The sequence below is a fragment of the Schistocerca cancellata genome, chromosome 8 (assembly GCF_023864275.1).
Source record: "Schistocerca cancellata isolate TAMUIC-IGC-003103 chromosome 8, iqSchCanc2.1, whole genome shotgun sequence".
Taxonomy (NCBI): Eukaryota; Metazoa; Arthropoda; class Insecta; order Orthoptera; family Acrididae; genus Schistocerca; species Schistocerca cancellata.
The window spans coordinates 225,952,207-225,961,308 of record NC_064633.1 but is presented as its reverse complement, the minus strand read 5'-3'; positions in this window follow the sequence as shown (position 1 = coordinate 225,961,308).

Genomic DNA, 9,102 nt, shown 5'->3' with positions numbered 1-9,102 from the left:
CTTTTGGAACAGAATTTAAATCATCTGGTGGTTCAGGAACTGGCAAATCTACACCATGCCCTACTGGTCGGATGGTAGACGAAAGGTTAGGGCAGCTTATTACCTTCTTATTTTTCGAATCATGACCAGTAATATCAACACTGCAAAAGTAGCAATCATTGGAATGATTTCTTGGCTCCCTCCGTATCATAGGAACAGCAAATCTAAAGGCTTTTTTCTCCTTTTTGGACCATTTTCTCAGATCTTCAACACACACATAATATACCTTATGTGATGCACAAGATTTATCTTGATCACTAAGATTAGATCCAAAGTATGATAGATAAACCTTTTTCACAAAGTCTGTATGTTTCTTTGGTGTTTTTTAATCACAAATTCACCTCAAATATAACAAAACCTGTCAGCAGAGTTTTTACAACCACGATTAGTCATTGTACTGAGCACATGTACAGGAAACAGGGAAGGGAGGTTAGATTGACACCATATTTTAACACGAAGGTAGAATCGACCTTGTTTTGCCAGCAAATGTTTTCCAGCAGTACTATCAACGTCATCTACATTCATTAACCTCCTTTTTAAAATATTTTAACTATATAAAAGCTGCTAAATTCTTTAAAAATCGCTTAATTCAATAATTTAACTATAAAATGTGAATAAATGGTGGGTGATACAGTTTTTTAAGTATCGTATTTGGATATCCCACCCTAAAAAACATAATAATAAGGTATTTTCAGCAAAAAAGTTTTTCCATCGTTGGCCTGTGTAATTAATGAGGAGATTCAGAGTTGAAGAGACAAGGAAAGAAATTTATGGCACAACTTGATTAATAGAGGGGATCGATCTATGGGAACATCTTGGGGCAACAAGCATTCATCAAATTGATGATGGAAGAGTGTACAGAGAGCAAGAATTGTATCGGAGACCAGTGTTTGGCTATTGTAAGCGGCATCAAAACTGGATGTGCGTTCCCGTTGTTATGCGAAGATGATGAAACTTGCAGTCTGTCTTGAGGAGCTGCATCCACTGAGTCTTTGAACTGAAGACCACAACAACAACGCAAAATTGTCACTGCACGAAGTAACAGAGATAACTTAATGAATGAAGAGAAAAGTTTTCCTACGTAATTATGCAATGATGATGCATTCAGAACATGTTCGACTACGATTAAGACTGACGCTGGCCAATTGTACGATGAACTAAAATACATAACACTTCGCTAGATAAACTCAAAAGTAGCTCGAGGAATGGGTCTCATAACATGCTTGTAAGTTGAGGGAAAGCAGTCAACTACGTTAGTAGGAGCGTTTTTTCATGAGACGTGCAGGATAGGGATAAACGTAGTAAAATTTCTAGGAAATTAAACGAACCGAATGTAGATATTGTCTTCGTTTCAAATGTTTTGACGCTATTTGGAGGTAACAAGAAAACTTCCCTGTCAGAGCAACGTACATTCATTGTGACATGATGGTACGTGGGAGAAGTGCTATTGAGATTGCTTTCATTGACAACAAGCATAGGATTTGAGAGTTTGAAAGTGTGACTCCTATAAATGGCAGCCGTTCCGAACTATGGCTGTCAATTTTTCTCTGGAGAGCTTCACAGCAGTAAGCTCATAAAGACCGTTCTTTCTTTTAAATCCTTCATTGCAACAACGGTATTTACAGATGCAATACATGCCAACTAGCAGTAGAATTATACGTTTGATACATACATCAAGACTAATACAGAATCAGATACACAATAGTATTTTTTGACATGCTTATTTCAAATACGTCTACAGAAAACATCTATGTCTCTAATTCACTAGAACAGTGGTTTTACGACAGTAGTTCTACTCTATTGTGTTTGTTAAATGGTTGGGAATCGACAGCTACAATGCATGCTATGAGGACTCCGATAACGCTTTTAGAATGGGCACATGAAAGTGGCGTTAACTTCATTTGGGTGGAATCTATAGGCAAAACAACAAAACAGTCGGATACTCGATAGCAATACCGAGTCAAATTTATCAACAGAATCCAGGAACTAGCTCACATCCATTCTCAGTTTGAAATTTCAGGGGCACTCCAAAACGGTTCTTATTGCTTCAGCAATGCATATCATGTGATTCACCTTGTTTTATACAATTTGAAGTATCAGCAGAAATTTGTGTTTTACAAAACAAGTGGGTTTAATTACGTCTATATCTCCTCAACCATCCATTTGGCTGACAGTATGTATCACAGCCCGTTCATATTCTTTCCAGATTCTGTACATTTATTTCTCTAGAAGAGCGTACCTGGAGTCTATGGAACTTCTTTGTCATCCTTTTTTTCTGTATACCCACATTTTCTCTTCCAGAAGACTTGTGCACCAAGAAGAATGTTTTATGACACATCCAATTAGTCTGCTTCTTCTGTCTTATGACGTTTTAGAAATCTAGTATGTTTTATTTTCTCTCCTTGGTACATCTCTGTTAGTTTCTCAGCCATGACGTTCTTAGCATGCGCCGCCAGCATCACTTCGAAGGTCTTACTTTTATATGTTTGATAGCTTGTAGAAGGATCCAGATCTCAGACCCACATCTTAATATATTACAGATGAAGGTTTTAAGGACATGACTTTTCATACTTATTGAAGTACTGTTTAATGCTAACAGCGTTCTCTTCTTATAAACTATCATTTGGCGTGTACTGTCCTTGTAATAAACTACCCACTTTCCATTAGAAATCAAAATACTTCGTAGATTGTAGAATTCTTTAACGTCAGTCAGCTGTTCTCCTGCCAGCGGCTTAGAGAGAATTTTGTACTTTACCTTTTTTTATTCTCATGTTTCATTCAGTAGGTGGTTCAAATTTCCTAGTGCCCTCTTTATGTCCTTTTCATTGGCTGCAAAGAATGAATTGTTGTACAGAATTCAGTCAATTTTGAATCTCTTTTTCTTTTCCTTTTTTATCTAGATTTTTTTATAGCCTACTCAATATAAAAGTTAAAAAGAAGTGGTGAACAGCCTTGTCCCACCTCTTTGGACAATTTTGCTTCTCGCCTTTGTGTTCGTATTAACGCTCTCTGGCTTTTATAGAACATGAAAATTATTTTTCTGTCTCAGTAATGCATTCTTAGATTTTCAGGAATTTTGATCGGCATTTCCCAATGCGAGTACTTTTTTTAAATAAGCTTGGTTGATGTCTATGAAAGGAATGATCAATAATTTCCTTAGTGTTAAAGCTCCTGCGGTGAGTCATCTAAGTCTTATTATGGCTTGCTGTGCGCACTATCTTTCAGAAATTCAAACTGATCGATCTTCTGGTAGATCTTCCTTGATATTTCGTTTCAACGCTACCTCAATTTATTCAAATAGACACTTTTCACTGCCTGCATAGCTCATTAACGAAACGTAGAAAACTTTAGTGTCTCCACTGAGTCGTTAGCCAGTCCTACACTGAAATTGTCCTCCGAGACAACTCCAGAATTGGAATGGTAATGAGCCGAAAATTCTTGGATGGAGTTACAGTTTCAGTGTGACAATACTCACTTCCGACAGGTAAGTTGTTTCATTAATTATTCAGTATTCAGCTGATCTAAATTCAATGATATTTGTGTACAAGTAGTTCCGTGTCATGGATGTTTGTAAAATTATTGATTTGAGCTGACACCTGACATAAAGTTTTACGTTTACATTTTAGTATATGTGTTAGTTAGTGGTTAACATAAACGATGTTTCCTTGCTATTGAGGGATATGAAATTTGTTTAGCCTGAGTAGCATAATGTGATAAAATGAGTGTAATGTTCTCTGCTTCATAACATAAAAATCGATTATTTAAGGTTTTCAACTCCACGTATTAAAAATAATATAAACGATATAGCAAACATTTTACGGTATTTTTTATAATTAACCGGTCTGAGAATTTAAGTGCATATTTTTACAGAAAATTGTTCTAGTTGGTCTGCCAAAGACAGCGTACAATGCATAACTATGACCTGATCATGGCTCGACGGCATTTATTATCTCTGACGTAACAGTGTGACGTAGTGATTAAGTGTTCAAACGGTTAAAATCGACATAGTCCACAAGTGCATTTGCATATTTAATTAATATCAAATTAACTTTCGTCAAGTCAGTTGGTGTGATGCATCATAACAATTAACTGTTATTTTTTAAACAAATTGTGTTTACATCATGTTAACTGAGTCGGCACGAAATGTGTGGACACACTTCTACGGATTTTCACCAGTGTGGTATCATGGTTGTCGGCTAACTAGATGTCGTTGAATGTTATACCGCGAGTTTAACAACTACATGCAACTGAAGCTTAAAAATTACGTAAGTACCCGCAGTATTTGTGGACCGTATAGCTCTTTATAATTTTAGCAACTGCTTTCTTCGATTGATAAAGTGAAATCTTAGAGGTTGTTATTTATTTGATGTGTCGAAGAACTCATGCTGCCAAGTCTGTATTTGTGTACATAACGAAAATCTTAACATTTGCCCATGTACGAGTTCGTTCTAATAGTGATGGGTTTAAGTGAGTGCCAGGGTTCTGTTACTACGTAGCCATCGCTTGCGCATGCGCAATACTCACGTCGCGGGTTGGGGTCGAGAGGGCAGGCGCTATTGCCAGGCCGGCGAGCCACTGCGCATCGTCCTTTCGGAGAGGGCGCAGCTTGAATCCGTGCTCACGCTGCAACACACGCAACAACACCTTGCAGCTGTGGCCCCACTTAACCGCAGGGAGGCAGTGAGGTAAAGAGGCTGACGTCTGTTGCTACGTCACAAATGGGTCCGTGAGCTAATTGGCGCAACAACATAATGACACACGCAGTTGTCTACAGTGCACATAGCATTAAATGACTGGCGCTGCTGGCAACCGACTGGCTGCGGTGACATTGTGGGAAACGTTTAGAAGTCTGTGAGCAGTCGGTGAAGCGTTAATTGGCTGAATAACCTAGCGATCATCGTATCTCGGGCAGGGAGAGTTAGGCCGGTATTACACTATCAAATTTCTTTGTCCAATATCTTTGTCAAAGATATTTGATAGTGTAATAGGGACTTTGTCAAATGTCGTCCAATATTTGATCAAATCTAGGGCCTCGCTGTATATTTGATCAAAGAAACCGCTTGTCTTCTGTTTACTGCAATGTGACATGTTACCACATGGAGCGCTAGCATCGCTGCAGCGTACTGTCGTCTGTAGTGTTTTTATAACCATTGCCGGTAAATACAATTGGTGTGTGCCGACAACTACAAAATTAATAGAGATGTCTGAAGCTGATGAGGCGCTTTACAACGTGAGGCACCCTGAATACAAAAATAGATTAAGAAGATTGGAGACCTAACCTGACCTAACCTAACCTAAGCTAACCTAACATAACATAACCCTCTCCTGTAGCAAGGAATCGGAGTGTTATAGTGAGCCTGTCTTCTGAAGATGTAGCAGTTCTTAAGTGAATGTTGTGCTTTGTGATATGAGGATACACTTCATTGAGCACATACAGAAATGTATGCTCATCCATTCTTAAGTAATTGATGTACGACTTGACGTCTTCCACTGTAAGCTCACGTAACAAGTTTTGTTGAATGCTTTTATCGTGTCGTCGTAAAACCCACGGCTTCACCCAGATTAGATTACTTTATCGTTCCATAGATCCGTGCTGAGGAGAGCCTCGTGGATGTGGAACATGTCGATTTTTTTAAGCTGAAATAACAATACTAAAAGTATGAATAAATACATCGTTTGTTTCTATTAAAAATTTCGCCAATGGAGTAGAAGGAGTTAGCCAGTACTAAGTCTTTCAGGCTCCTTTTAAACTGATCTTTATTTCTAACTAAATTTTTTATGTTTCCTGGCAAATTATTGAAGATGAGTGTTCCTGAGTAGTGGACCCCTTTTTGAACTAAAGTAAGTGCTTTTAAGTCCTTGTGCATATCATTTTTGTTCCTGGTATTGTATGTATGAACTGAGTTGTTTGTTGGAAAAAGAGATGTATTATTTACGACAAATTTCATTAAGAAGTAAATATACTGAGAGGCAGTAGTTAGTATACCCAGTTCTTTGAAGAGGTTTCTGCAGGAGGTCCGTGAATTTACTCCACAAATAATACGTATTACACGCTTTTGGACCTTGAAAACTTGTTTGACTTCAAGATTTACCCCAAAATATTATCCCATATGACATTATGGAATGAAAGTATGCAAGCTTTTTCATTTTTATGTTGCCTATGTCTGCTAACACTCGAATTGCAAATACAGATTTGTTAAGGCCTTTCTGCAGTTCTGTGGTGTGCTCCTCCCAACTGAATTTATTATCAAGTTGTAATCCCAGGGCTTTTAAGACTGTCAACCTCGTATGTATGGTTCCATTTTTTCCCCCACTTCTTTTCCGCATGTGCACACAATGCAATTGGAGTACGTAGAACTGCTGCAGTTAATAGCAAGTTGTTGTTAGCCATCTTGAACTTTGACGAAAAATTTGATGACAGTGTAATACCTCCTCTAGCGCTACGTCAAAGATCTTTGTCAAATATATTGGACGGAATATTGGATCACATCTTTGATCAAATCTTTGACAAAGAAATTTGATAGTGTAATACGGGCCTTAAGCATAGGATAATATGGCATTACGAGCGTGCTTATTCGCGGCTCCTTACATATTGTGCCTCCCATCTCGAATAATGTAGGAAGAGCCATGGTATGGGCAGTACATAGTAAATCTATGTTATCTCGAATAGAACATTATTTATTAACAGATATAAATTTCGGGTGTGCTGCAACGAAGTGTGACACGGTCATTAAAAGACTTTGAAGATGGTATGAGTAGTAATAGCAGATATTTCTCAGATGTTGCAGTCCTGTTTAAACAAGTATTGTCTAACCTGGTACGAAATTTGGAAACTAACACTAAGTAGCACAGAAAAGAAAAAAAAAGTGGACACTTTAAAATGTAAAAATTTAATAGAATTTGACTGCATAATCTCCTTTGAAATGCATGGCAAAGCCATTGTGGCAGTTATTAGGATTTCTCCCGATTCATTTATGGAGCGTGGGAGCATTATTGCTTTAGCGCCTCTGTGCGTGCTTTAATTAGTCTAATCGTGTTTTCGCAATCACTTAGGGATAGTAGTATATTCTCATATTCCTCAAAGCTGGTTGTTGAAACTTTATGAGTAGGGTTTCATGGAACATTTTGCGTCTACCTTCAGGCGTCATCAATTTCAACTTTTCCAGTAGCACCGTGGCGCTCTCCCCCCGCTCAAACAAACGTGTTTCCGAAACTTCGAGGAAAATTAAAAGTATGTGCCAGAGCGAGGCTCGAATTCGGGGCGCTTGTCTTTCGTAGACAAGAGCTCCACCGACTGAGCTACCAAAGCACGACCCATGAGTCTACCACGCAAGTGTACTTCCGCTGTACAGTACCTTCTTGGAAGCTTGGAAATGGGGTACTGACTTAAGTAAAGCTTTGAGTTGTGTTTGGGTTGGTCAGTTGATGGAGCACTTACAAACCGCGAAGGCAAAGTTTCCTGGTTCGATACAAGGTCCGGCACACAGTTTTAGTACGCCAGGAAATTTCATATCAGCGCACTATCCGCTGCACAGTGAAAATTTCATTCTCGAAACGTATTACCATTTGTGCTGTCTTTTGTATAAATTCAGCTCCTCTTGTTGCTCTCATTTTGTACGGTTTCACACATCTGACCAATATGCTAGAATTGGTCACAAGAGAGTTTTGTAAACAGTCTCCTTTACAGACTGAAAGTATTTTCCTAGTGTCCTAGAATGTGTAAGGAAACAGTAGCCTTACATTGTATCTATCATACACTCTATGCAGCGACCATAAACTAAAGCAAAGACTGCAGTGCAGTCAAAAATGTGCGAGTGGGTGAGCGAGAGTTGAGTGTTGAGGTCCGTGAGTGGAAGTCGCGTGTGCGAGAGGCTAGAGACGGTTGCTGGGTAACGAGGTTGGAGATGAGTGGCGGAGTATAGGCGTAATGGCACAAATTATGTGATTTCTATTGAGTGTTTATAAATGTTGGTTTACAAAGGGTATTTTAATTAATAAAATCCAGTATTTGAGAAAGGAGATGTTATCATTTAGTAGTTTCCCTTAGATTTCACAAGAACAGAAGGGCACGACAATGAGTTGCATGAAAAGGTGCTATTACTTATTATGCTAAATTAATTAAATATAACCTCATCTTCAGCTTATGCGAATAATAAAGTTCGGTGAGAAACGGGGGGGGGGGGGGGGGAGGGAGAGGTTATAAATGGGTCTCACGAGCGTTTTGTAAAAGGTCTCCTTTGTAGACTGAAAGTATTTTCCAAGTATCCTACCAACCAACCGAAATCTGACGATTGAGCCTAGGTGATCGCTACATTTCATATCCCAACAAATTATTATATCCTGATATTTGCGTGAGTTGACGGACTCCAATTGTGAGTCACTAATGTTGTAGTTACAAGATAAGATTTTTTTTTTTCGGGTTCATGCCTTGAGTGGTTAAAAGTGTATGTCTCACTGCTGTGAGCCACACTGAAATACCTGTTGATTGCAAACTTTCCTTTTCAGATAGTTTTGAAAATTGCGTTTCGTCTATGAAAAGCACACAGACCATTTTTAATTTCACGTGCGAAGTTTGAAACTTCTCTGAAATTTACATGCGTCTGACCCAACATAAATTACTATAATTCTGGTTCTAGTCCAAATAAAGCAATGAAACATATCACTGAAAAGCCAATGCACAGAGTTTCACACTGGTATGCAACATGGAGGGTTTGTAAGAATTTTCGCCCGCATCTCGTGGTCGTGCGGTAGCGTTCTCGCTTCCCACGCCCGGGTTCCCGGGTTCGATTCCCGGCGGGGTCAGGGATTTTCTCTGCCTCGTGATGGCTGGGTGTTGTGTGTTGTCCTTAGGTTAGTTAGGTTTAAGTAGTTCTAAGTTCTAGGGGACTGATGACCATAGCTGTTAAGTCCCATAGTGCTCAGAGCCATTTGAACCATTTTTGTAAGAATTTTCATTTAGCTTGACCTTTGACCTTCAACATCCCAAATGAACTACCTTCAATTTTTTTTAAAAAAATTGTATCGTATTGTACCTGTACACCTGGTACATATCAAGATGACACA